Raw genomic sequence first — 26,698 nt, forward strand, 5'->3', positions numbered from 1 at the left:
AAAGGTTTTGTACTGACGGCCCGGCCCACGTGGGATTAACCAGGTGGCGTGCGGACCTTCTCACGCCTTTTCTGGACCAAATAAAGTTATTTCAGTCGTCATGATTGCTGTGCGTAGTGCGCGCTGTTGTTTAGGCGCACCAAAATTAGTGGTTAAAGTTACAGTCTGTCAATTATTGGCATCCCGGGTGCTTATTACGAAGTAAAGGCTTATGCTTATTACGAAGTAAAGGGAATTGACGCTGCGAAGCGGCACTGCCTTCGTTCGCGGCAACTAGTGGAACCATGCCGAGCTGCGGCGCATGCGCAGCGAACAGCTATCGCGCTCACCTACCACTGTTTGCAGCATGTGTTGCATGTACGACATAGTCATCAAACAATTCTGAACAAGAAGCTTGCACGCCGTTTTCCGCGTTACCGTGATGTATGATACGACCGGTAGCTTCCTGCTGCACTAAAGAAAACAGGCACCGTAAAAAATAGTCGTCAGTACCTCGAACTTGACCAAAGAATAAGAAAGAAAAGAAAAATAAGATGAAAGAGAGAACAAAAAGTAATTGCTCCGACGCCTCGGGGAACAAGGTCCCTAAATATGATGAACAATGGCGGACAGCTTGTCCGAGCAGATGAGCCAGAAAATTGGGCCCTCCTCGAGTAAAAGAAGAAGGCAGGGAGGGGTCACATCGCCTCGGTGCCTCGTATCAGTCGGATGTCCCAACAAGCGCAAACTCTCCGTATAAAAAAAGAAAGAAAAAAAAGAAAGAGCAGGTGAAGAAACAAAAAAACGTCGAGGAAGAGAGGCAATAAACCAGGAAACGGTCGACCGCTAAAAAAGAAAAGAAAGAAAGAATGAAAGAAAGGAAAAGAGAGATGGTCAACAACTCTCCTGCGTATGTATCTCTTTCCATCGTGGTGGTGTTGGCACCTTCGGGTAAGCATGCGTTCCCTCCGCGGAGGAGCCATCTCCATCAGGAGTATCGTCGTCATGATATAGCCCGGCGCTGTTCATGCTCTTCCACCTCTCTCTCTCTTTCTCTCTCTCGATTCAACAGCGACAATTCGGCCGTTTTCGAGCCGACCTCCATCATCAAGCAACTCCCCCCCCCCCCCCCCTTTCGCCCTAAAACACCGCACCCCGTTTAACCGGTTCATCTATATATACAGGCTCGGGCGGTCCCTCTCCCGCGAGGACACCAATGAGAGAGAAAGGGTAGCAATACAAAGCCGCGGCTCGAGACCGGAAACGACAACAAACAAACAAGCGATAGAAAGGCGCATAAAAAGTTGAGCCCATGTTGCGCATGGTCGTTCCTTTATATAGCCCCTCCCTCCCTTGTTAGGAGCATCCTCTCTTTTTATCACCTCCCGCGTGGCCGGTCACCCTTTATGTGTCTATGAGCTATGCGGTGAGAGAGGGCAGCGACAATAACAGCAATAATTCAGTCGACCGTTTGCCTAGAATCTGCAGCAAACGGTGTGACGCAAGTAAACAGTACGAACCGTAGCACGGAATAGGCCTGTCGTGTATTTTTTATATGCATGCCACAAGGACTAACCAGGCAAGACGAAACGTGCATTCACTGGCTGAGACTAGACGTTGCATATACGAACAACTTTAAGTACAAAAGGCGAGATCTTCCCGAGCTGCTGCTGCGTTGCGAGCCCGTCGCGCTGCTGCCGTTCATGCTGCGGAGCGGCAACGAAGAGTGTTCACTTAGTGAGCTCCCGGCGAAGAGAAAGGAAGCCAGCGAAACGAGCGGTGCGGCCATCGAGCAGTCACCTAACTAGCGCTTGCGCCGAGCGTGGTGTGTGCCGCCTTGAGCGGCGGCGCCATTTAGTGAGCATTCTTGGAAATCACCGGAGAGAGCGCAGCTGCGCCAAGCGTGGTGTGTGCCGCCGCGCCGACGGTCACAGAGGTGAGGACAAGGCGCGAGCATAAGAAGCTTGGCGAGCAAGCTCCTAATATTAAGCAGTCGGACTCTCCTACGCGCACCACGTGTAACACTCGGGAAGACTTAAAACACGTCCTCTCGGATTGCTCCCGTTACCGCGTAGTGGGACAAATTATGAAGGCATCACTCCATTCGCAACGCGGCTTGAACTTGGCGCCTTCTAGGCCCGTGGCAAAACAGCGCCTGTGCGATGCGCAACACGAAAGCGCGTTTGGTGTTTTTGAGGACTACACACCTTGAAGAAACATTCTGAATAACTCTTTTGTGCATATGTGTGTGCGTGACTGTACGTGTTATCTGTGTGTATACGTGATCCTTGTGCATACCATAGTCAACAGCCCACACCTGGAGTAGCAAGCCAGACGATGAACCTGGCTATCATCTCCGGGGAAACCATTAAAATTTTTCATCTATTATCAATTCAGTTCGTATCGGCCAGTTTACATGGCCGATACGAACTAGCAGTGAAGAATACAACTGGGAAGACCCATACATATACTTTTTTTTCAACGCTGCCGTCGAAGTACAGACAAGGTGAGAGGGGGAAAAAAGGCAACTAAGACATCTAGCTCGGCATATCCGACTATACATACACCCCGAAGTGTCCCTGTCAAAATGGAACTAGTTGCTGGGCTAGCTGGCGCATGTTCCACTGAGTAAGACATAAAACAAACGAAGGTAGTAGTAGTGAAAATGTTTATTAATAATAATAAGGTTCCTGGTCAAGTGGCTAGGGTCCTCAGTCCAGGGCTCCACTGGCCTTTGCGGTTTGCTGGGCTTGGTCGAGTAGAGCCAGCTGGCTCTCCCGATCCCTGCAAGCAATTCAGGTCTCCCCTCTGCCGCGTTTGAGGTGCTGTCCTCAATAGGGGAGAACCAGTGTTCTGGGGCAGCGATTCGCATTCCCACGTAATGTGGGCGAGAGTTGGCCGTTCCCCACGCACCCCACGGAAAGGTGCGCGAGTATGTTGTGGGATTTATGTGGTGTTTTCTTTGTACGTTAGAGCACACGACATGAAGAAAGGACGTCAAAGTCGAAGCCCTTGTCTTTATTTTTTCGTTTGCCGTGCGTATTCCATTTGGTGGATCCTCGTCGAAACGATCCTAGGTCATCTCGAAAGCATGCAAGCATTTTGTCATATGGAGATGTGTTCGACCAAACAGAAAAGAGCGTGTGTTTCCAACGTCGTTGTTTTATTTTAGCTGTCTCTTTAACTTTGCGCCTTTTTAGTGTACCTTTTTCCCCCTTCAAATGTCATAATTAATCCAAATACATTCGCGAGTGCTGTCCCTGGAGTGCGCTCCAGAGACTGCAGTCGCGAACGAACTTACGGCTGGTGGTGGCATGCTGGAAGCCTTGGTTCGATATGTCTTCAATTTCATAAGTACACAGTAAGAGCATCTTGTATGACTCCCTTTTTTTTTTCTACGTGACGACATATAGATGAGCCTACAGGACCCTGGCATACCATGCGAAGGTTTCAGGCAAATATTTCGTTCACGCCTATGTCAATCCACATCGGCTTCATACAGACTAAAATTACCAAGATATTTTCTACGCTTCTTGCGGCCCTATATATAACGCAGTCAAAAGAAGAATGTCTGTGATAGCCAGCCCAAGGACGCGAGATCAATGCAAACAGGATTTCTATAATTGTTGGGGGTTAACGTCCCAAAACCACGGTTTGATTATGAGAGACGCCGTAGTTGAGGGCTCCGGAAATTTCGACAACCCGCGGTTCTTTAACGTGCACCTAAATCTAAGCACAGGGGCCTCAAGCATTTTCGCCTCCATCGAAAACGCAGCCGCCGCGGCCGGGATCACACCGGATTTCTGTTAGCCGACGGAACGCATTTCTTTGATAGACAACAGGAGTGAGCTACAACGCAGCCTAAAAGCATGAAAAGCTCACAGGGTCCTTTATGCATTCGCCTAAGACAGTGGTTCGCGAATGGGGGTCTACGAGGCCATTTTTGCGGGTCCGCGAAACCCATCGTCGAAAAAAAAAAAAAAAGAACACCTTGTTTGGAGGCACACTCGTGACAGCGGCCCCTTCTGATTTTTGGTATGTTTCACCGCATAAAACTTCTGCATAGCGGCGTAGCTGACTCATGTTTCCCCTTATCCACGATATGGCTGCAATGCTTTCGTTCCAATTTTCTACGACATGCACGCGAGTATACTTTTTTCCACGCTTGCATATTTCAAGAGAAAACATAGCTAAAAACAGGTTGAATGTGGCTGTAGACAGCACAACTTAGTGACTCGCTGCTGCGATCGAATTGGCGTGGCACATTAGTTTGACCATTCCTTGTCAGGGAGAAATAAAATGCAGGCTGCGTGTTGCGTTAATTTGTACCCCCCTCCCCCTTTTTTTTTTTCACTGCAAGGAGTCCCTCATCACTCCCACCGGTCCACAAGGGGTCCCCGAAACATCTATGGCTGAGAACCACTGACCGATGACGACTCGAAGGCGAAAGCCATTTTCTTTTTCTTCACAGTCTATGTATTGATCCCTCCGCCCCCGAAAGCTCTCTGCACCTATAGCGTGTTATTGCACTGCCCTCCGGGATCGGAAACACTGCAAGCCTACTGTACCCCACGTGCCTTTGGGATTGGTTCACCTATGACCAAGCGACGATATTGTGCGATGATGTCATCATGTGACGTCACTAAGAAGTCATGACGACGACGTCACAAACTTTGGCAATATGTGACGTCACGATGATGCCACAGGGTGCCGCCATCACATTATTTTTTTTTCTGCTGCATCACTCGTGTTGACGCCGACGCGTCACTTTTCGTGTTTTATGAGGCATCTAAGGCTTTCAAAAAAAAAAAGGAAATAAAAGAAGGGAGCGAGACAGGTTGGAGAATTAAAACAGCGACAAAAGCGGTAACCGACGAGACGGGAACGCAAAGAATAAACCAGGATCTTGGCGGCCGTGACGGTCGCCTCTCCTCGAAGAAAAGAGGCTTGCAATGTAGCGCGTTGCCACAGCAGCTGAAGCAGCAGCAGCAAAGGACGCAGTGGCGGCTCGCCACGTCCCGCGGTCCCACAGGCCACGTGGCCCGGCCAGTAACTAAAAAGTTAAGGGGGGAAGAGGGGGGTGCAGTGCAGTGCAGCAGCAGTGCTCGCCTTAATTATTGCCGCTCTCAACTAGAAAAACCAGATTACAGACACACACAGGCGGGAGGCGGCTGGTTTGGGCAACGCGCAGCATCGGCCTGCCCTGCCTGACTGGCTGGATGCCTCTTGCAGTGCATCGCAGCAGTATTGCAAGAAAGGAGAGAGAAAGAAAGGTCCAAGATGCAGTGCAGGAACGAAACTGTGCATATCTGAAGAGGGATGCCGAGCACGCGTTCCGCAAAAAGCACGAGCGGGGCCCACTTTGGAGGCCGAAGCGTGCACTGTACGCAGTTCGTCTTATATAGGGAGGAACGTAAGAGGGGAGTTGAAAATATATGGCGGCGGACCGTATCTGGTGAACAGGGTGCGCGCGAACCCTCCCACGGGTGAGATTTCATCGAGCGAGATGACCGTCGTGGTGGTATGGTATAGTTAGTCGTGCGCGCTGTTATATATAGATAGCACGGCGAGGGAGAGAGACGGCGATTGTCTAGGGCGATGGCGTGCGATACCGAAACGGGCAACTGAAAGAATTATGGGCGCGCACCCAGACACAACTGGAAGGGAGGTTAACAGGTGCATACTAGAATATATACGCTCCCACACCTATATAGTAAACTTATTCACGTACGCATGCAGTCCAGATAAATGATAATAAAAACGGTAAAAGAAGGCGGTCCTCGCGGCGAGTCGTGAATAAGTGGAGTGGCCGCCTCCTCACACATTTAGTGCAGAGACGGTCCGCACGTGTGTGGCAAAACTTTGGGCGTGATCGATCGAGGTCAAAAGGGGGCCATTCAGGCAACAACGGATGCTTTCCATAACCATCACGTGCGATGAGGGCAGAACCGCATCTCCCCCCCCCCCCTTACCCCCATTCATCTACACACACTCAAAACCTCAGCACCACTGTTCCGGGACGGCTGCGCAAATTTAAGACGACGCGATTTCGGCAAGCTAACAAACACAGCAAAAAATTAAACAAATAAATAAAATAAGTAAAAAAAAAGCCGCCAGGCCTGCGCTGAAACCGCAGCACAGTCACAGCGAAAGCTGGAAGAGCGGCGTTTCTAGAGCCCGTTGTCAGCTCTTTTGGGGCTGCAATACAAGTACACTAGAAAGATACCCACTACGCCATAAATCACAATTTTTGTGAAGTTGGGAAGCACCTACTAAGCTATTATTCGTCATTCTGCGGAGAAGCGAGGCACCAGCCGCACGTCTGTAAGGCATTATGTGCACTTTGTTGACGCGACGACTGATGATGATGAAGGATTATGGCTCAGCCCTTTGTAATGGGTTGGAAGAACGGCCCACCAGTTAAGTAATTTGCATTGGGTGACGCCCGGTTGCTATTTCCCTCTCCCGTCATGCTGTATAACATACGTTGCCGTGGGAGAGAGACGGGGTGGGGTGAAGAACTTTACTGAGACCCCAAGTAAATGGATCATGCGCTTATGGGATTCTTTGGCAACCAATACAAATGCACTTGCGAGGAACCCACTACGCTCTAAATCATTGTAATTTTACTGAGACCCCGAGGAAATGGAACATCCGCTTATGGGCTTCCTTGGCAACCAATACAAGTGCACTTGCGAGAAATCCACTACGCTCTAAATCACTGTAATTTATCTGAGACCCCGAGGAAATGGATCATGCGCTTATGGGCTTCCTTGGCAACCCCTACAAGTGCACTTGCGAGGAACCCACTACACTATAAATCATTGTAATGTTTGGGAAGTAGGGCAGCAGGCACTGGGCCATTTTTCGTCATTCTACGAAGAGCCGTGGTATCTGCTAAACGCATGTAAGGCATTATGCGCACTTTGTTGATGCTGTGCCTGACGACGATGAAGAATTATGGCAGAGTCCTTTGTAATGGGTTGGAAGCATTCAACAACCTACTCATTGCGCAATTAGCATTGTGTGACGCCTGATTACAGAATTCGCGTTGTGCGACGCGTTGCGCGACGCTTGGTGCTTATTTTACTCTCTACCACGCTATATTGCATATGCTAATGTGGTTCCTTCCCGACATGAAGTCTGTATAGGACCTTTTTGCATAGCAGTTCCAAGCACCGGAATGGCTCAGAGGTTGAATACTGGGCTCCCACGCAGAGGGCCCAGGTTCGAACCTCGTTCCATCCTGGAATTTTTTTCTTATTTCGAGCGATACTGGTTACGGACACCGGCGGCGGCGGCGGCGGACAACTACGGCGCCAAAAACGGCCAGTGAAATGATCTCATAACAGCTTTCGCTGTAAAAATTGGGCAGAACCAACTAATATGTTGCCGTGTCTGTGTGTGTACGTGAGGATATCACTGGCTAGCACTGACGTCATCATAGCCGCCATGTTGGAGGACCAGAAATGTCGGCAAGTTGCATGCGTTGTGGTCAGGTGCGGTGGACCTGCTGTAAATTCTCGGTCACACACACTAGCAGCGTGCTGATCGCGCCTCGTTGACATTGAAGCAGATTGCTTGTGGCGGCACAGAATGGCATACAGCCATTGCCCCATAGCCAAGCGTTCCGAATGCGTCTCGTTGCCGACACTGAAGCAGATTGCTCATCTCGTTGAATATGATGACATTGCAGACGTCATCCTACAGCCACCACGTCGGAGCGCCACTATGGCGGGAAACTGTGTGCATGACGTCACGTGCAAAGCATCTATTGGATCGTGACGATTGAATGAAGAAAATGTTGCTACGACAGTTCATTTCCACCCACCGGAGTGGTCTAATCGTTACGGTGCTCGACTGCCGACTCGAATGTCGCGAGATCAAATCCCGGTTGTGGCGGCCGAATTTCAAGGTAGGCAAAATGCCGGAGGCCTGCATGCTTAGATTTAGGTGCCCGTTAAAGAGCCCCCCCCCCCCCCCCAGGTGGTCTAAATTTCCAGAGCCCTCCACACTATGGCGTCTCACATAAACATACCATGGTTTTGGGACGTAAAACCCCAACAATTATTACAACAACTGATAGCCAACATTCGCCAGATTTAGCCATAATTTAGCCAAAATACGGCAGCACTAGCTATCCTTCCCCAACAGTAAGCCAGCACTAGCCGACGTTAGCCATGGTATGGGTCTAGACCATAGGCGTGCGCAGGGTTCCCCATCAAGGGAGGCAAAGGTTCATCGCAGCGCCCCCCCCCCCCCCCCCCCACCCTACTAAGTCAATGTATGGGGCAGATTTTGCGCCCCCCCCCCCCCCTCTTATGTGACCAGAAGGGTCAATGCAGGGGGCAGATTTTGCGACCCCCCTCTTACGTGATTAGGGGAGGCTGCCCCCCCCCCCCCCTGCCCTCCCAATGCGCACGCCTATGGTCTAGACAACTTCGTACCCTGAGGTCCACGAGTGCTGCTCCTATGCGAGCAGACACGGTATAGGCCACGGTACCACCCCTCGCCGTTCACAAATCACGAAGTGGGAGGGGCGGGGCAGGCTATGGTATGCTGTCGCATATAAAAAAGCTAGCCTGGATGAGGTATGCGCACGGTAGGCTGACTCGGCATACTGCCGACCAGAGTACAGGCCTTGCCTGTCTGTTTTATAAATCACAGATATAGCTCGTCGCTCTGACTACTCGTAGACTGCAAGAAACTAAAAGGGAGAGAGAGAGAGAGAGAGAGAAACGAACCGATTTACATGACCATTAAGCGCCCTTCAACGTTTACGACGGCTGTACACTGGTCGAAAAAGTGCGCAAGACGTCGTTAGTCTGCGAAATCCCGGCGTATGGAGCATATGTAGATGGGTGGTTTACGGGCGTTTTAACATCCTAAAGCAACCCAGACATTGAGAGACACCTACGGATAATTTCGACCAGATGGAATTCGTTAACGTCTACATGAAATCGCACAGTACACGGGAGTCTATATAGCATATCGTCTCCATCGAAATACGACCGTCGCCGCGGCCGGGTATTCCCAAAGCATGCCCAGAGAGCGACATAAATAATCCTTCCACGCCTATACGTGCTTATTAGACGGTGGAAACCTTGCTTTTAACTACGCAGGGCAGAAATGTTTGAGGACGGTAATTACTTGAGTTCGAGATTTTGTTTGCGCTTGTCTGTTAGCATAACAGACAAGCGCAAACAAAATTGGTGTCTTGGTAGATAAGGCAAATAATCTGAAACACACACACATACATACAGGACACTACAAAGCCGTCGGGGTGGCTTAGTGGTTATGGCGCTCGGCTTCTGACCCGAAAGACGTGGGTTCCATCACGGACGCGGCGCTCGCATTTCGATGGAGAAATGCTGGAGGAATGCTGCACTAAATGCGATTAGGTGTACGCTCAAGAATCCCAAGTGCTCGAAATTACCCGGAGCCTTCAACTACGGCGTATACGTATCTCATAGCTAGCCGGTGTCGCTTTGGGACGGTAAACCTCATAAAGAAAACCAAATCAAACAAATACTGCCAAAGCAAATATAAATATATAAATAGTTAGATAAATTATACGAAACCCAATAGGTTAATGATTCGAAGAAAAAAACGGCAAAGTTACATTTTTTTAAACTTCGCGCTAAAATCCCAACACCTGAATGTCAGTCTGACGTCACAGACACCAGTTCCCCCCCCCCCCCACCCCTCTTTTTTTTTTTTTATTGGCGACACCGACTCAATACAACTTCATGAAACTGTAGGCACGTGAAATATCTGGCACCTGCAGAATACAGCGTAATTAATTTTTACTGATAAAAAAAATATGCGATTAATGGGAGGCCTAGGCCCGGCCACTTAAACCTGCTGGTTTCCCTTAATAAAGTTTATTCCTCCTCCTCCTCCTAGCCGATGCCCTCAAAATCTATGACATCACGGCGGGGCGGCCAGGAAATTTTAGAGGCGGCGTTGCCACCTCTATAATTCGTATTTGCGCCTTTTCTGACATTAAAAATTGCTGGGGCTATACGTGCCAAAAACCACAATATGATTGCGAGGCACACCTCATATAGTGGGGGCTCCGTATTGATTTCTACTACCTGGGGTTCTTTGACGCGCACCTAAATCGAAGTACACGGGTGTTGTACGTTGCATTTCGCCCCCATCGGAATGCGGCCGCCGTGGCCGGGAATCGAACCCGCGACCTCGAGCTTAACAGTACACCTTACCATAACAATTGTTGGGACTTTACGTCCCAAAACCACGATCATGAATGAGGGACGCCATAGTGGAGGGCTCCGAAAATTTCGACCATCTGGTGTTCTTTAACGTGCGCTGACATCGCACAGTGCACGGGCCTCTAGCATTTCGCCTCCGTAGAAATGCGACCGCCGCGACCGGGATCGAATCCGCGACCTTCGGGTCAGCAGCCAAGCATCGTAACAGATACACCACCGCGGCGGTCTACACCTTACCATGCTAAATTATCAAGGCAGTATCAAAAGCCTTATTAGATGTCTCATCAAACACAAAAAGCGCCGCCCTTCGGCTTGAACAGGAGTGATGCGGAAAACCACGTGATGACGTCACCCTGTGACCTTCATCGTCGCATCACGGGTCTCCAAGATATGTGACGTCGTCAGGACGGCACTATGACGTCACCATGACATCGTTGCTTGGTCAAAGGTGGGCCGATCCCGGAGGCATTGCAAAAGCACGTTGGGTGCAGGAAGCATTCGAAGGCTGGGGAACGGGGAGGGGGGGGGGTCAATATACAATCGACTAAGAAGAAAAAGATGGCTTTCGCCTTCTAGTCGTCTTACGCAAGTGCATAACGAACCATGCTGACTTTTCCGGCATTAACAAGCGTTTTTATTATTTTTTTTCCTGGTATGGCGTCAAATGTCTTGGCATTTGTGGTGTCTTGACTTCTCTTGTGTCCGTGCTTGCACGTCCAGTCTTCTTAACACTGAAGCACCTTTTCGCGACAATAGTATTGTGGAAGGGTATAATTTAATAATACGAGTGAAATCTTTTTATCTTCTCTCTCTCTCCCTCTAGCCTCGCTTTGAGAAAACGACGAGGCCTTCGACGAAGTTCCTCCTCGCTTTATTTTACGTGTGCGGCGCTCGCCGCGGCTGCCAGACAGCGCCAAGCGCAGTTGGCATTATAAATTTCTTCTTTCAAAGAGGAGAGGACGCCGCAGCGAGCGAATGAAATCAGGCGGCCTTGTCGGTGTCACACGCAGACGACGCACAGCAGGGGCGACGTGGGTTGAAACTCCGATAGCGCGGCGACACCGAGCGCGAAATTTCCTTCCAGGGGCGACGGGGAGAGGAGGAAGCGCAGACAAGCAGGCAGACAGACACGATGCGCTGGTGGTGTGGGGGAGGGTACATACGCCAGCGTATACGACGAAGCTGCGAGAGCACAGCTGCTGCTGGCCCGTATTGCTCGCGCCATACTGTCGTCATAGGCGCGTGTCTACGCAGTCCCTCTTCTCAAAAGCGACTCTATTGTGGCTAGACTCTGAACAGAGTCGGAAAATGAAGAGAGGCACGAAGGAAGGCCACGAGAGGGCGCTGCGACCCAAGCGGCTGATGTCGCCGTCGCCGCAATGCATTCACACATGCAGCGTATACAGGTCGGCGATATGAACGAACTCATCTGTACTCACTCAAATCATTGACGCCTGAATGTCGCGCACGGGCGGCAAATAGATTGTGGTACTTCTCGTGTTATTATTGTTTGTAATCAATTGTCTTCGCGCATGTGGGTACATGATTACGCCTGTATCGTACGCAATATACCTTCATTTGAGAGTCAGCGCTGTTCGTGTGCGCTTCTTCGTCCTTTCGTCTTGTATTCTGCGCTGCTACAATTCAATTCGTTATGAAGCAATGCTCATCGTGCTTCGTTATAGTGCGTGAGTGGAAAAGGCACAGAACGACGTAGTCATCTAGCCACAGCCCAGGCCCGTACGCCCCCCCTCCCCCATAGCCAATCGAAATAGTCCGCACAGTATATTTTACTATTACGATGATTCCTCTAAACTAAAAAAGAAATAAACTATTAATAAAATAGTGTTTAAAAATTCACATAATTTACACACTGCGATTTTTAGCGAAAGAAAAATTGCTAAAGAGTAGGTGCTTTCCTCAAAGCATCAGTCCCTCAATAGCTTGAAGTATTGAAAGACTATGCTCAACGTCAAGGTCTTCAGCAAGTGAGCCCCCCCCACCCCCCCCCCCACCCTCCCCCACCTTTCCGCAAAAAAAAAAAAAAAAAAAAACTTTCTGGCTACGGGCCTGCCCCACCCAGGTCTTCAGGGTGGTTCTTCACGGACACCGGACTGAACAACCGGCTGTAGAAGCCGCCCGCGGCGGGCGGCGTCCTCGGCCATGGATGCCACTAGATCTCTTCTCTTTCCATCGCTCTCTCTCCCATTTTCCTACAGGCGTTGAGCCGTGCTCACAAAGAGCGCAGAAATAACGTATTTTCCTCAACCTCTCCTCCTCCTCTTACACAGGCCCCACGCGTAACTGCCCCCCAAAACCTATTCACCCCCAAAACATGACACAAGGCTGCCGTGCGAATTCCGCAAAAAATAGTTGCGCACATTGTTCGCACGGTGCCTTCGCGCGACCTCGGCCACAATGGTCGCGGAGGCTTCCTCAAGTACCATCAGCAACTTCGCAATATTGACTTATAATCCGTCAAGGTGAATATAGTTACCACATATAGTTGGAGTAGCAGTGCGGTCACCACCTCCCGCACTGCTATTCCACACAAGCGACGCACTCCCTTCTAGTCAGATTTTTTTTTTTCTTCCTTTGTCAAACAGCGAAGCTGCATACAACTAGGGCCATTCGTAACTACGCGAACAGTTACGCCGTCGCCAATTACCTGCTCAACGGAAAACCCCCAGCCGGTATGCGCCACAGAAATTAGGAAAGCCCCACTACTCCACACTGGCCCACTAAAAAGAAACAAATAAAGTAAAATAAATAAGTAAACAACTTGAAATGAATTAATGAATACATGTATAAATAAATAAGTAATCTAACAAATAAATAATTGCACAAATAACCTACGAGCGGCATTTTGGTCCCCGCAAACGCTAAATTCAAGAATTAGAAATAAATGTATACAGATAAAAATGAATAAATGAAATAAACAAATCCGTGCGCTACACAGCTTCGTTGGATAATAGGCTCAAGATGATGTCCGCTAATTATTTGCTAATCAGTTCAAACGTTTAGAAGCAAAAGTAACGACGAAAAACAGCATGCCGGCAGCAGCACTGTATATTCTATACCATCGCACTGCTCGGTCCTTGGAGAAATGCAGCCGGCGGGCATTGCAGGTCCGGTCACGTCCAGCGAGGCGACGGAACGTGCGGAGGCCGCGCGGCACTGTGGCGCCGAGGAGCTCCTCTCGCGCATATAAGAGTCGCTCAGAATCACACACGCAAAAACTGCATTGCGCGCAATGCTCTTACGAAACGTCCGGCCGCCCACACACGAGAGAAGAGAGGAGCCACACACGTGGACGAAATCAGTTCCATCGAAGGTAGAGAAGGGTCCACGAAAGAGTTAGCGCTGCAGCAGAGACATTGGGACGAGTTGGTTCGATACATTCAAAGCCGTAGCGCCGAAAACACAGGGTCCAAGAAAGAGGACGGGAAGACTACGGCGTTTCCTGCGTTTTCGGCGCTATGACTTCATTGAATGTAGGCGCTCGAGGCTTCCGCAGAAATCTGATGATCTTGCTTCGAGCTTTCGATTGATTCGCCCTCGCGCATCGATCTACTGTTGTGGAATAAATGGCGCGGAAGGGACAAAAAGAACAAGGGGCTGGCGAGGACTGACGCTGACTTCCAACTAACACCTTTTACAAGGAACATGAAAAAAAAAATAGATATATCGCTCACGTGATCACACCAAAAGCCTGTGCCTGAAGTCAGGGATAAAGAGTCAAGGATCTGCTATCCACCTGGTTGGCTCTGATGGTAGTATACACATGGAGCGAAAAAACAAAAGTGTTTGCCTAGGGTTCGAATCCCGGATAAGGGAAGAATCACCAACTTCTCCCACTTACCTACTCCCGGAGCGGACCGAGTGCGAACGCCGCGCCAACGCGCGTATCTCGGCGCCAATCGATCACCGTTTCCGGGATCTTTTACCGACGACTCCTTACCACGGCTGCGTCAGTGTTACCTTTACGTGTGTCGCTACACATTGGCGAAAATAAAGCAACGTTATGACACGCAATATGTGACCCAGCTTTCTCCCCCTTTACATTTACAACGTATCTTAGTAGCGTATCTTAGTAACGTAGTTAGTAGCGTTAGCGTTCGTTTGGGGTACGATACGCTCTTTCCGTAACTTAACGATCGAGGGTACCCAAGAGGATAGCGCAGGACGCATGCGCAGGGGCGACAAACGCGAATGCAAAGTTTTGCGAACCCTATTCTAAAGGAAGGAAGGAAAAACTTTATTGGACGAGCGAGTTTGGGCCCTTTACGGGTCCTGGGCCACCGCACGGCAAACTGCCTATTGTTTCTGTCGCTGCTGTCAAGGGCTCGGATGTGCGTTCATCGGAGTTTGGCAACAACGAATTCAGTGACGTGAGGTTCGGTTACTCTTGTCCACTGCAAAACAGGCGAACAGGTACGTCATGCAAGTAAGCAAGACGACGTAGTATACAACTGGCTTCACAGCCCGACGATGCCACCGGAATCCCCAAGGTGTCGTTCATTGCACCGGTACTGGCGGCCCAGCCCCACCCAAACGCACCGGACCTCCGCCGCGACAGTGTTTCACATTCGCAGAGCAGCGAGTTTACGCCATATGCAATCGCGCGAACGGCGGCGGCGGCGGCGCGCAGTCTCGCAGCTTCTTTCGGGCGGCTGCCGGCGGCGACAAGGGAAATCGATCATTCAGGGGCGGGGTGGCCAACGTCCGTCCCTCAACCCGCCGAGCGCGCATGCGGCAACAAGAAAGAGTAGAGGGGCCTCTGTGCATCCCCTCACCGCCACCTTGCTGCTTGCGGCCTCTCACCTGTCTTCTTCAGCGCGCGCCCTCGCGAACTCACACCCAGGAAGCGATCAAGGTACGCGCGACGCGAGGAGGCCCACCTTCTTTACGCGTTCACACACATACACACACACGTACATACCAAGCGAGCGAAACACTAATAGTCGAAGAGAGAGAGGTGGAGGAGGGGAGACGAACGACCTCACGAAGATAAAAAAAAGCAAGCAAGAACAAAAAGGAGGCGCGTGCCCTTTCGCCTCTCCAAGCAACAAGCCGCCACCGCCGCAACCGCCACCAACACCAACAGGACGCGCGGCGCGTAACCCTGGCCAAGGACGCGTCATTTACACAGCCGCCCCGACTTCCCTTTCCGCGTCCGCCGAGAAAACGACGAACCGAAATACCGCCCTCCTCCGAACGAGCAAGCAAGCAAGCCGGAGACGATCAGCCCAAAACAAACAAGCGCGCCGCCGCCGCCACAGACACGCGAAAAAAAAAAAAAAAACAGGCGAAGAAGCTAAAGAAAAAGGCGCGAAAAGAAACGAGACGGTAGTACAAGAAACGGAGCGCGCGCATATCAATCGTTCCGGGAGATGCAAAGAATATGAGGCGGAGGAAGAAGGGCAGACAGACGGAACAGGAGAGTAAGACGGAGGAGGAGAGAGAGAAAGGGAAGAGCGTACGCGCAGGTGTGAGAAGAACGGCGCGGAAAACAAAAGCACCGGGCCCCTCCTCTTCTTCCTCGAAGAAATAGCAGCGCCAGACACCGCCGCCGCGAGCGTTTCCTTAGGAAACAATGATTAAAGGCCAAGGAGAAAGGAGAGAGAACAATGAAACGAAGCAAATGTGTTGTAGAAAAAGAAGAAGAAAACACGAGACAATAAAATGCGAGATAGAGGGGTGGGGGAGGAGGAGGGGGGTGAAGTCGACGTCACCGCATCGAGCGGGTTTGACAGACGCCGGAGAGACGAGGAAGAAAAGGACTCTCTTATTTCCCGTCAGAAGGGAAGAAAGGGCGAGAGAGAAAGAGTACAGAAAAAAGTAAAGCAAACAACAAACGACAACGCGATCGAAGTATGGAAAACGAATCGTTGCAATAGCTGAAGCCGAGAAACACGGTACAAACCAATATACACTGGTGGCGGCGACCCAGACAGCTTGTTCCAGAGAGAGGGAAAGAACAAACCGCCGCCGGAGATGGAAACAATGGCGCGCGAAATGCGCGACCGACGACAAAAAAAGGAACAGAAACGGAGGGAAAGGTGCAAGGACGAATGAAAATGAAGGGAGGAGGAGTGACAGACAAGTCGACGACGGCGGCGTAAACAAAGAAAGAAGCAAAGAAGACGAACATAGAGCAGCGGGAAAAGGCGGAAGCCGTAGCCTCCGCCACACGGTAGCGCGTGATAAAAGCTACGACGATCCCTTAGCTATACTTTCCGCCACCGACGTTTACTTCCTTGCTTCCTTCCTTCCTTCCCGTGCAAACGAAGTCATGTTACGACTTCCACGCAAGAACGACGCGTGACACAAAAGGACGTTTAGGTTTTACGAGCGCCGCCGAGGCCCCCGGTATCATCAGGCGGGTCAATCGCTCGGCAGGGTGCGAGTAGCAGACAAAACATCGCCGTTGTAATTGATCGCTCGCTCGAAATGTTTACTGCCGAGAGGGTACGACGAGCGCTCGCTCGCCTTTTTTTTTTTTTTTTTTTTTTTTACTCACGCTCTGCCCATTCAGCAGCCGCTCCAGACGTGGCCGTGCAGAGAGAGTTGCGAAGCGTGAGTAGTCGCCCTACCATATAGGAGGCCACGTCCTAATCTGGGTCACTTTGTTAACAGAGTGACAACGCGGTGGTTGGTTGCGTCAGGTGTGTAACTACGGGACCTTACAGTACGTTACGGCGTGACATGTAATGGACAGGAGAGGGCACAGCTTTCCACAAGGAGGCACACCCGCATTAAAAAAAGGGAAAAAAAAAGAAAAAAGAAGAGGGACACGGAATGGTTGTTGATAAAGTAGATGTCCTCGAGTGGAGATATTGAGCACAAATATCCGTGATTAGGTTTTTCTAAGTGCCACGTGATAAAGGCCGCAGTACGCAAGACAATACTTTTACACACACACACACACACACACACACACACACAGACACACACACACACACACACACACACACACACACACACACACACACACACACACACACACAAAAGAGAGAGAGACAGAGAGAAAGAAACCAGAAGCGCGAACCGTGCTGCGGCATATACGACGACGTATGATAAAATGTGCGACAGACAGTGTCGACACAAACACGACTGTCGGGCCCTGTTTCTTGAACACGTAGGGCCGTCCGCCACTATAAACTGTGGAACGTGTCACTATACGCCAAGCAAAAGGAACGATGACCGCGCCAAACGTGTCTTCCTCGATAAAGTCAGCAGATCCTGTCGCCCACAGCATCAAGAGCCAGCACAGCCTCGTAAATTTCGTTCCGATGCCAGATTACTGCAAAACTGAGGACAGCGCGAGCCTAGTGTACATCAGCTATCTGAACCCCTCCCTAGAAAAAGCCTGTCTCGATTAGAGAGTGCAACAGCAAGCAAGAAGTCACAGTCCCAGTAGGGGACGATAAAGAGTGCACAGGCGAAAGCCTATGCTCTCACGAGACACTCAATGAAATCCGATTGCATTGTCTACTGCATCTTGTACACTTGAAAACCCATTTTCTCTTACCCTGGCTGGCGTATAAATATAATCTACGCACCACTGAACTGACAGTCCACATGACATGACCGGGAGTACAGCAACAGTTCATTTATATAATAATAATAATAATAATAATAATAATAATAATAATAATAATAATAATAATAATAATAATAATAATAATAATAATAATAATAATAATAATAACATTATTCGTGGTCTTTCTGCGCCCACCTAAATCCGAAATTTCAACCTCAATTTGCATTGACGCGGAAACCACATGGGAGCGCTTTCCGATGTATTTTCGGCGTCGCGCCAACAAGCGCGGCGGCGGCGCCGGCGCGTTTGTCATGGCTTCCAAGATCCGAGTGCCCAGCAGCGCGTGCGTGCGCTCTATAGCTGCGAATCTCGGGAGACCGCTCAGGCAAAATGCCCGTGCAGTAACAGCGAGTGACCCTCGTATTACGGATCCAAAGTAGACGCGACGAGACGAGACAAGCACTTAGGCCATTATATTAAAACGGCGTGTATTTATTGCGCCGCGCGGCGATAAATCGGCGGGAGGAGGGCGACGCACCCCGAGCTTAATAAAAAAAAGTACGTCGCTATATAGTCGCGTTCCACGTCGGTCAAGGTACATAGCTCACTGTAGTCAAGGTATAGCGAGATCTTCAAGATAAATTAAAAAAAAAACATAATAAAGGACGACGCAGTCCGTATTCAAGTCGGATAATTGGCAATAAATTTCGAGCCGCGTTGGACGTGGAGAGCAATTCGCCAACGCGTTGCTCTGCAAACCACTTATACGGCAGACAGTTTTTCAAGTGTAATTTTCGCCATGGCTAGTGAAGGGTTTTGAAAAAAAAAATAATAAAGGAGTTTATATAACAAGCGGGCTGGCATTAACGCTCGAGCATTCTATAGAGGAGGTCGTGCGATGGGCTACACGTCGCAGTGTCAGCCCATCGCAGGCTAAGGAAAAGAAATAACAAAAGAGGTCTCAGTCGCGAAAGGTGCAGCCTCTACATTTGTCGCTCAAGCTGCTTCAGCGAGTCTGCTGCATGCTGCTGCTGCTGCTGCTGCTGCTGCTACCTCGAAACGGAGCACACATAGCGCGTACTACAGAAGTCGACTCGTCGCGACATTTTATGAAGCACAGGAAGAGATAGAAAGAATGAAAGAAAGCCCGCGTAGGATCGTTATAGGCGCGAAAATCTGCGCTTAAAAAAATTGACTTCGGTCGAAGAGCAGATAATAATGACTTCCGACCCTTGGCGAAGTGAGCGGCCATCAATAACGTGCGCTGAACCGTTGCTGGAAACAGGCTGTGCTGCTAAACGACAGCTAAATGGTCATCTCTGGTCTCACTCGAAGCCTGACGAAGCGGCAACAAAAAGACAGCTTTCGCAAAGACATGAATCGAAGTACAAGAAGAAAAACGTAACATTGCAACCTTTGCCGCGTCCACACAAGATGGCGGCTGTGCGGAAGGCTCGCAGAAAGTCACCGGGATGGAATCGTCAGCTCACACTAAGACTTTCCTCGTGAGCCTTACGTAAGCTAGGCAGAGATTTTGAGCGAAGCTTATACGAGTTGCAGATCTCGGTGGCGGCGGCATAGTTCGCGCAAAACCCGGAGCCGGCGAGTGCACAGAAATGCGGGTGCACACAAATTCGGCACTCGAAGGTCCAGCAGTCACACGCGTATTTCGTGTGCGCAGTTTCCCAAAAATTGATGATCTCTCGATCGTGGGCTTCTCGGCGATCAGCCGTTTCTGATGTGGAAATCCGATCTTTTTTTTGTTGTTTTTTTGCGAAGTCACTGCTCACTTCACGTTGCCGCATTTCGCCGCTGCCTTTTTCATAGTTTCACTTCACTGTTACACGCATGACCGTCGTTGTTGCCTGTAGCAACGGGACTGTTGCAATGCTAAGCACGTGGGTGCTTTTTCCGCCATGGAGGAAGGGAAACGTTAGAAGGGAGCATTGCGCAGTGCGATAGAAAGAAAGAAAGAAAGAAAGAAAGAAAGAAAGAAAGAAGAGAAAGAAAGAAAGATGATGGATGCGTCTTTAGGTCAACGAATCGGGTTTACGCGACTGTTCCACGTATTTCCGTACGGCGCGAAGGGCGTTACAGCGGGATGCAGCCCATCGATCTCGCCAGTGGCAAGGGCGGGCGCTTCGACTACTATATTTCACTCCATCGCGTAGACATTTTGGTTTCTTCTTCACGTAGCAGCACTCTAATCCAACATCTTTGCAGCAACCTTTTTACGAGCAGCGATGTCCAGCTGCAGGGGTGGAGCATACACTGTATAAGCAAAAAAAAAAAAAATAATAATAATAATAAATTAAAAATAAAAATAGAAAGGAGTCCTTTGACTCTTTTTTCATGTGAGTCCTGACTTGCCACGTATATGACTCTCTTTAAAGAGATACGTGAACTCTCTATGGAAATCATTACACTATCGTCGACGAGTCGTGGGACCCAAAAGAGAGTTAAGATCTCTCTTTAAACAGGGTCATATTATGTGAATACTCACCGCAAAGATTAATGCATAGTTTTTTTTTCTTTCTTCTTGGAGTGTATACAGCCGGCCTTAGACAAGCAAAAAACGCGCAATACCATGTGTAAACGCACACTGACCGTCAGTAATGACAACGAAGCAGATGAGAGCTAACCTTTATCAGCTATGTGCGGCAGGTGTGTCTGTCAGAAACACGAGAGAGCTAGCTACTTTTTAAAGCTTTGAGCACAGCTTTACATCAGCTGCCTTCTAAGCAGCGAAATGTCTCTTGTGGTGACGATTCGAGCTGCGCTGCGCCTCGACGGCATACGTTAGAATGGCACGGTAATCCGAAGAATTTCACGAGCAAAACTAACACCATCGAACCAGGCGGTCAGATGCTTATCGATTGCGTAATACGGCACATTTCCCTATCTAAATGGCAAATACGGGGCTCATAGACGTTATATTACTTGCAGAAACGTATCAACAGCCTTAGCGTCAGTTTTCTTTACCCCGCACGTCAAGCTCCCTTCGCTTTACGGTCGAAGCCCCTTATACCGAACTCAAATATAACGAATTATTGTGTATATCGAACAGCTGTAAAATCCTACTGAATATATGTATTTTCGATATATGAGATATTTTGAATATCGCATTACCTCTTTTGTGGCGCCTTCATATTCGATATATCCGGGTTCGACTACATTATTTTATGTGCAAGAGCACTCTTTAGTGATACCCTTCCCCCAATTCCATTCCACGGCACCTGATTTGCGAACAGTGACGTCACGGCATACTCTATTTTCTCGCATGCTACCAGCACTGGTTAGCACTGGCAGACAGACAGACAATGAACTTTAAATATTAGCAAATATTGGCTATTGCTGCCATATGGTGTCCGAATGATTCGTATCGTTGGCAACATTGTACTCAATCATACTCCAATGATTGGGTTGTTGCTTTCGCATTTACATCGACAACAACCCGAGTTGATCCCTACCCGAGTTGCGAGGAATTTCATCGGTGGCAGGCCCCTGTCGACCGTTTCCACACCCGCTTCTCAAATCATCTGTTTTTCTTTTTTTTTTTTTGCTTCCTACTCGGTCAGCGTATAGATGTCGCCGAGCCTAGCGAGGAAGCGCGGTATCTCGATCCGAGCGAGAGAAACAGTGTTTGTTCAGTACCTCTCCGCGCCGTCGTCATCGTCGGCGGCGCCACCTGTTTCGTCGCTGAACGCAGCGCGCACGAGAGAACAAGCCCCATAAAGCAAGAAAGATGGAAATAGAAAAAAAGAAAAAAATATTCCTCGCCGGAGGAGAAGACGAGTCGCGTTTCCAGACAGAGCCGGAGAAGAGGGAGCGGCAGACGGAGAGGGGAGAGAAAAAAAAACTCCGAGAAGGAAAGAGAGAAGGAAGCAACGCCGTCGAACGCAAAAAACAAGCGCCAAAATATGTGTGTGAGAGAAAGAGAGAGAGAGAGTACGAGCCACACTCGAGAAGGGCTCGGCATAAGCAGCGGCGGCGGCGCTGTGCTTCAAGCAAAATGCTACAGCGCAGCGGCGCGCCGCGACGGAGAGCCAGCAGGGTTGCCAGGTTGGGCTATAAATAGCCAAATTGGGCTACATTTTTGTGGACTTGGCGGGATTTTTTGTCGTTGGCTATTTGGCTACTTTTGGGCTATTACCTGCCTTCGCTTCAAACGCTTGTTTTTCAGTGCCCTTTCTCCTCTTTAGTGGTGGTTTTGTGCCTCCAGTTCGTTGTGAATCAAGTGTTTACGTACACAGTTATCTTTACTTCACTCTTTCTACTATCGTTTACCTGTGTGTTTGCATTCTTTAGGTATCAGCAGCCTCCACCAGACAATTACGGTAGTCAGTAATAATGAATATATTCCCTGCCTTTTAAGGCGAAGCTTCTTTTGCCGGGTTTCGCGATGCTGCTAAGTTGTTCCTTCTCATGGCGAATAAATTTGTGGATTTAAATATAAAGTGTACATGATAGCACGCAAGAAGTAACTTGGACCCTCGTAACGTTTTTCTGTGCTATGCCTACTATCACCAGATTTTACGCATCACCGTTGATTTTAAAGGTTATAATTTACCGCTTTACTTTAGCTTAACTTGATGTGGATTCCAACTTATGCTCTGAATGCGATCCGCATCATTTAGCTTTAGTTATTTGCTTTAAACCACGGCCGCTACATAAAAAAAAAACGTAGTGAAATACCAAACGAGCAATTACTAAAAACATTCATCTCCTCCATGGGGTTCTCCATTCCTTTGACTACAATCCTCACATTGTGTCGTCACTTCAAAGAAAACAAATTAATAAAGAGCAACAAGAAAACAGAAATTCTAGCAAATAAAGTGACATTTCCTTTCTATTTCTGCTACCTGCACCACACACGCGATCTTGCAAGCAGCAGCACAATTGGAGACATGTATAAACTCTCTGTGTATAAATTATAATAAATAGAAACCTTTTTCTATATTTGCTCTCTTTGGCTATTTTGGGCTATTTTTTATTAATTACGTTTGGCTACTTTTGGGCTATTAACGGGCGGAAATTTGGCGGGTAGCCCTCCGAGTACCTGGCAACCCTGAGAGCCAGACGCGGCGACGGCACCGACGTAAACAAGCGAAAAAAATGTTTAATGGAAACATATAGAGCGATTGGGAGAGGGAGAGAGACGCGGAATCTCCGACAGAGATGAACGCGCGAAGCTGTCTGCCGCCGCCGTGAACTTGGTGCGCGCGCGTGCGTGGTTGCGTGTGTGTACACAAACAACGACTGCCGGTCTGAAACAACACGAACGACGTTCGCTTATGCGAGGAAGCGAAGAAAGCTGTAGAATGGAAAGTTGGGCTAGTTGGAATACTTGCATGATTGATGCAGCGCTAGAACACGAAGGCGTAGAACAGAGCGCACAGGAAGGACGAGCGCTAAAGGAGCGCTCGTCCTGTGCACTCCCATGAACGAGCGTTCGTCCTGTGCACAGACGTCGTGTGCACGTCTTCATGTTTTAGCCCGAGATTTTTACGTAGGCGGGGGTCAACTATTCTGTATGCAAGTTCGTACCTCCACTCAAACCCGCATATAACAGTCTACAACGGTATCGAACAGTTGTAAAATGCCCTTGAAGATATTTTCGATAACTACAATATCTTATATATCGATTTACCTACGTATGTATATAGAACTATTTTGTGATCCCCTTCAGATTCCATATATCCGGCTTCGACTATATTATTTTATGTGCGAGAGCACCTCCTAGTGATACACCCCCCCCCCTACACACACACACACACACACACACACACAACACGTTATTTGCGATCAGTGACGTCATCGCTACCGTATTTTGAAAAATTTTAAATTTAAAAATGTATATGTAAAATTCGAAAATTTGGGGTGAGTTTCAACGCCCCTAGCTACGTCAATGAACACCAATAAGAACGTAGCCAGCGTTACCCGACGCTATAACCAGTGCCACTTGTAGGCGAATAAACACGGTAGTTTATCCCGGACAGATGTAGTCATCGTACCTAGTTACAGAACTTGCGTTCTGGAGGAGGTCAGGGAAAGTTTACTGTCTTTAAAATGCGCAAGCGTGCGCTGCGACCGAGATGACTAAAAAGAATGTCGAGCGCTTTTTTAAGGGGCCTATCGGAACCAGCGAGCCTAAAAAAAAACCGGGCGCACTCCCCTCCGAAGAAGGCATATGCGGAGAGTGGAGAAGGTGCCAAGAAAAAAGACTGCCGCGGGGGATTCAATGGGTCAAGGACCAGAGGAGGAGGGGGACACGTACTACCGGGACTGCGGCGCGTAACAAAAGCGGGCGTTTTGTTTTGCTCGTTGAGTAACTCTCATTACACAGATTGGTTGGCAGCACGCAAGCAGCTCGCTGTAGTCGGTTTCAACCTACCAAGAAAAAGTGTCAGCTCCGCCCACAGCCATCGCTACCCCTCTCCCTCAAAGGATATGCATAAACGCCCCATCCAAGAGCGCTTACTCATTTTCCTGACGTCAAGCACTTTGACCGAGAGTTTGATAGTTGAATTTCCTGTACAGACAGTCGTTTGTTTCGCGGGTTTTGGGTCGGAAACTTGAATGTCCTGGCGAATTGCGTCAGGGATTCTGACATCGCCGCTCAGCCAAACGGGATGTTTTAGGTAGTAACGACGAACCTTTAACTCTCGATATGCGCAGTATTTACATCAGCCGAGAAAAAGCACCTATGGTTCGAGCGGAAGCCAGCTAGCACGTCTGTATTTTACGTGCGATGGGCAGGCGCGCCGCGATTCTGTGGGCGAATCGCGATAGCGAAGGTACGTTAACGCGGTCACTTTGATCGTGATAGGCTCATCTTACGCAAGCTGTAGACGGGAGCCAATCACAGTTGAGAAATTTCATCCCGATCAGCCTTAATCGCGATCAACTGTGCACCGTGTGGCACCGCTATTAGTAGTCGGTAGAAATAAAAAAAAGGGGGGGGGGAGGGGTATGAGATCAGCGTCAAGCCGCGGGAAAGGAGGGATGTCGACCATGTGGTTCGGACGGCGCTGCGTAGTTGACAGCTAGAGCATGCTGTCGAAAAACAAGTATCGATCTACATGTTGGAGTATACGAGAACCAAAGCTGTCGCGAAGCATCTAATTAAAAGCTATACAACCGATACAGTGATTAGCCCCACATGTCATTAGGTGCCTGCCACGCTGGACACGGAGATCGCGCAATTATATATACTGTTGCCGGAGTCATCGGACCACTTCGCTGACGACGAAGTCACTCCCTCGACAATCGGTTAAAAAAAAAAAAAGAACGGGGGGAAGGGTGGGTTAGATATACACAAGGCAATCCGACAACCAACGTATGACAAATATCACAAACGGTAAGCTGTATGAGCGATGAGCTGGTCATTCCGGAAGTATGTAACAGCAACAACAGCAAAAAAATGCTTTTAATTTTTATACATTTGAATGAGGCATTCGTTGAGCATCTTCTATAATCACCGGTAGTTCAAGCTGCGACCAAATTTCGAGCTCGCACATACGCTGCATTGCGCACAGATTTGATGTAGACGACGCCGGCCTTCAGCACCGTACAAAACCGTGGCAGATGAACTGTTCGACAGTTTAAAAAATAATAAAGGGTAAAACAACGCGCCGATGAAGAGAAACAGCAGCTGTATGGTGTTTGTCACACAGGACAACAGCCACAATCAAACCAGCGCGGACGAGCGAGCATCAGTTCCCGCGATTTCGCTTTCAAACCCTTTCGGCGACCATTAGGGGTCAGAAGAAAAAAAAATGAAGTGAAAAAAAAATTAGGCCTCACATTTAGGCCTAACTGTTTTAGGCTTAGTCGCCGCTGCAGTTGTCCGCGCTCGCTCAATGCAAGCAAGAGACGCGACGCAAGAAACCCGTTCGGCACGTTCGATTAGGCCTAATTGTGTTCGGCCAGCGACGTTCCCGTCAGCTGAGCGAGGCGGCCGGCTACCTTTTTATCGCATTTCCGGCAAAAACACCGCGAAAAGACACCCCCAACAAGAAGAGAGAGAGAGAGAGAAAAAAAGCAAGCGCGACATAACCAGCTGCGCTGCCCACAATGGGGGGAAAAAAAAAAAGGACACGAATGGGCACTCGAAAAACAATCAGCAATCGGCATCACATCGTCTCATTACCAAATAGAACCGTCGAGACCTTCGCGAACTCCGAAAAAGGCCGTACTGCTCTTTTAAATATCAAACGTCGCAACGGCGTCTAGCGACGCGGCATTGGCGGAGGCGACGAGAGAGAGAAGTGTTTAGGGTTGTTATCTTTGTGCGATTGCTGCTTCTCTTTTCCCTCGCCGCCCGCCGTCTGCGCGCTCAATGGCAGCGCGAAAAAGCGCACTAAAAAAAGATCACAGCAAAGCGTGGCGGCGGCATAAACAACAAGAAAGCCAGCCGGCTGGCTGGCTCCTTTTTTCTTTCGCCCATTTTTTTTTTTCTTCTCTTTCGCGTTCGCTCTCTCGCGCTTGCCGCTGCCGGTCGGCTGTCTGACCTACTTGGTATTATTCTCGCGTCTTGGAGGAGCAGACTTCCTACATCGGAAACCCGGTGCGCGCTCTTGAAGCTTGCCTCTTCTCTCGGGAACCACTACGATACGAAACGCCTCGAACTTGGGGGAGCGGAGGAAAAATGGCCGAGTGTGATAATTAAAAAAAAAAAGAACGTTTTTTTTTTCTTCTCTCTCTCACCGCGTCGCTATGCACGCGCTCGTGCCGCTTGGCTCGTGAAACGCAGTGCCCCCCACTCTTCCTCACCGGCAAAGTCAACGACACGCGCCGATTTATCTTTCTTTTATCTTTTCTTTTTATCGCATCGAGGAGGATTGGTCCGTTTCCAAGTGTCTCGAGACACCGGACGCTTGTCAGAAATAGAGGTAAAAGGAGAGGCCGCTGCCTGGTGGACATGCGAGCGAAGCGC

General features: G+C 49.3%; 1 protein-coding gene across 3 annotated transcripts in view; it reads right to left on the reverse strand.

The window, feature by feature from the left end:
- The window catches only part of LOC119389660 (zinc finger protein 628), a 71,132-nt gene that overhangs the window by 43,658 nt on the left and 776 nt on the right, over positions 1 to 26,698 (reverse strand). The window contains exon 1 of one of the 3 annotated variants that reach the window (XM_049414518.1): positions 26,278 to 26,613. The exons of the other annotated variants lie outside the window; for them this stretch is intronic. The gene's annotated coding sequence lies outside the window, so the exon portion shown is untranslated. Of the gene's footprint in view, positions 1 to 26,277; positions 26,614 to 26,698 lie in introns of those variants that run through there. 3 annotated transcript variants of the gene reach the window in all.

The sequence above is a fragment of the Rhipicephalus sanguineus genome, chromosome 4 (genome assembly GCF_013339695.2).
Source record: "Rhipicephalus sanguineus isolate Rsan-2018 chromosome 4, BIME_Rsan_1.4, whole genome shotgun sequence".
In the NCBI taxonomy this organism is placed as follows: domain Eukaryota; kingdom Metazoa; phylum Arthropoda; class Arachnida; order Ixodida; family Ixodidae; genus Rhipicephalus; species Rhipicephalus sanguineus.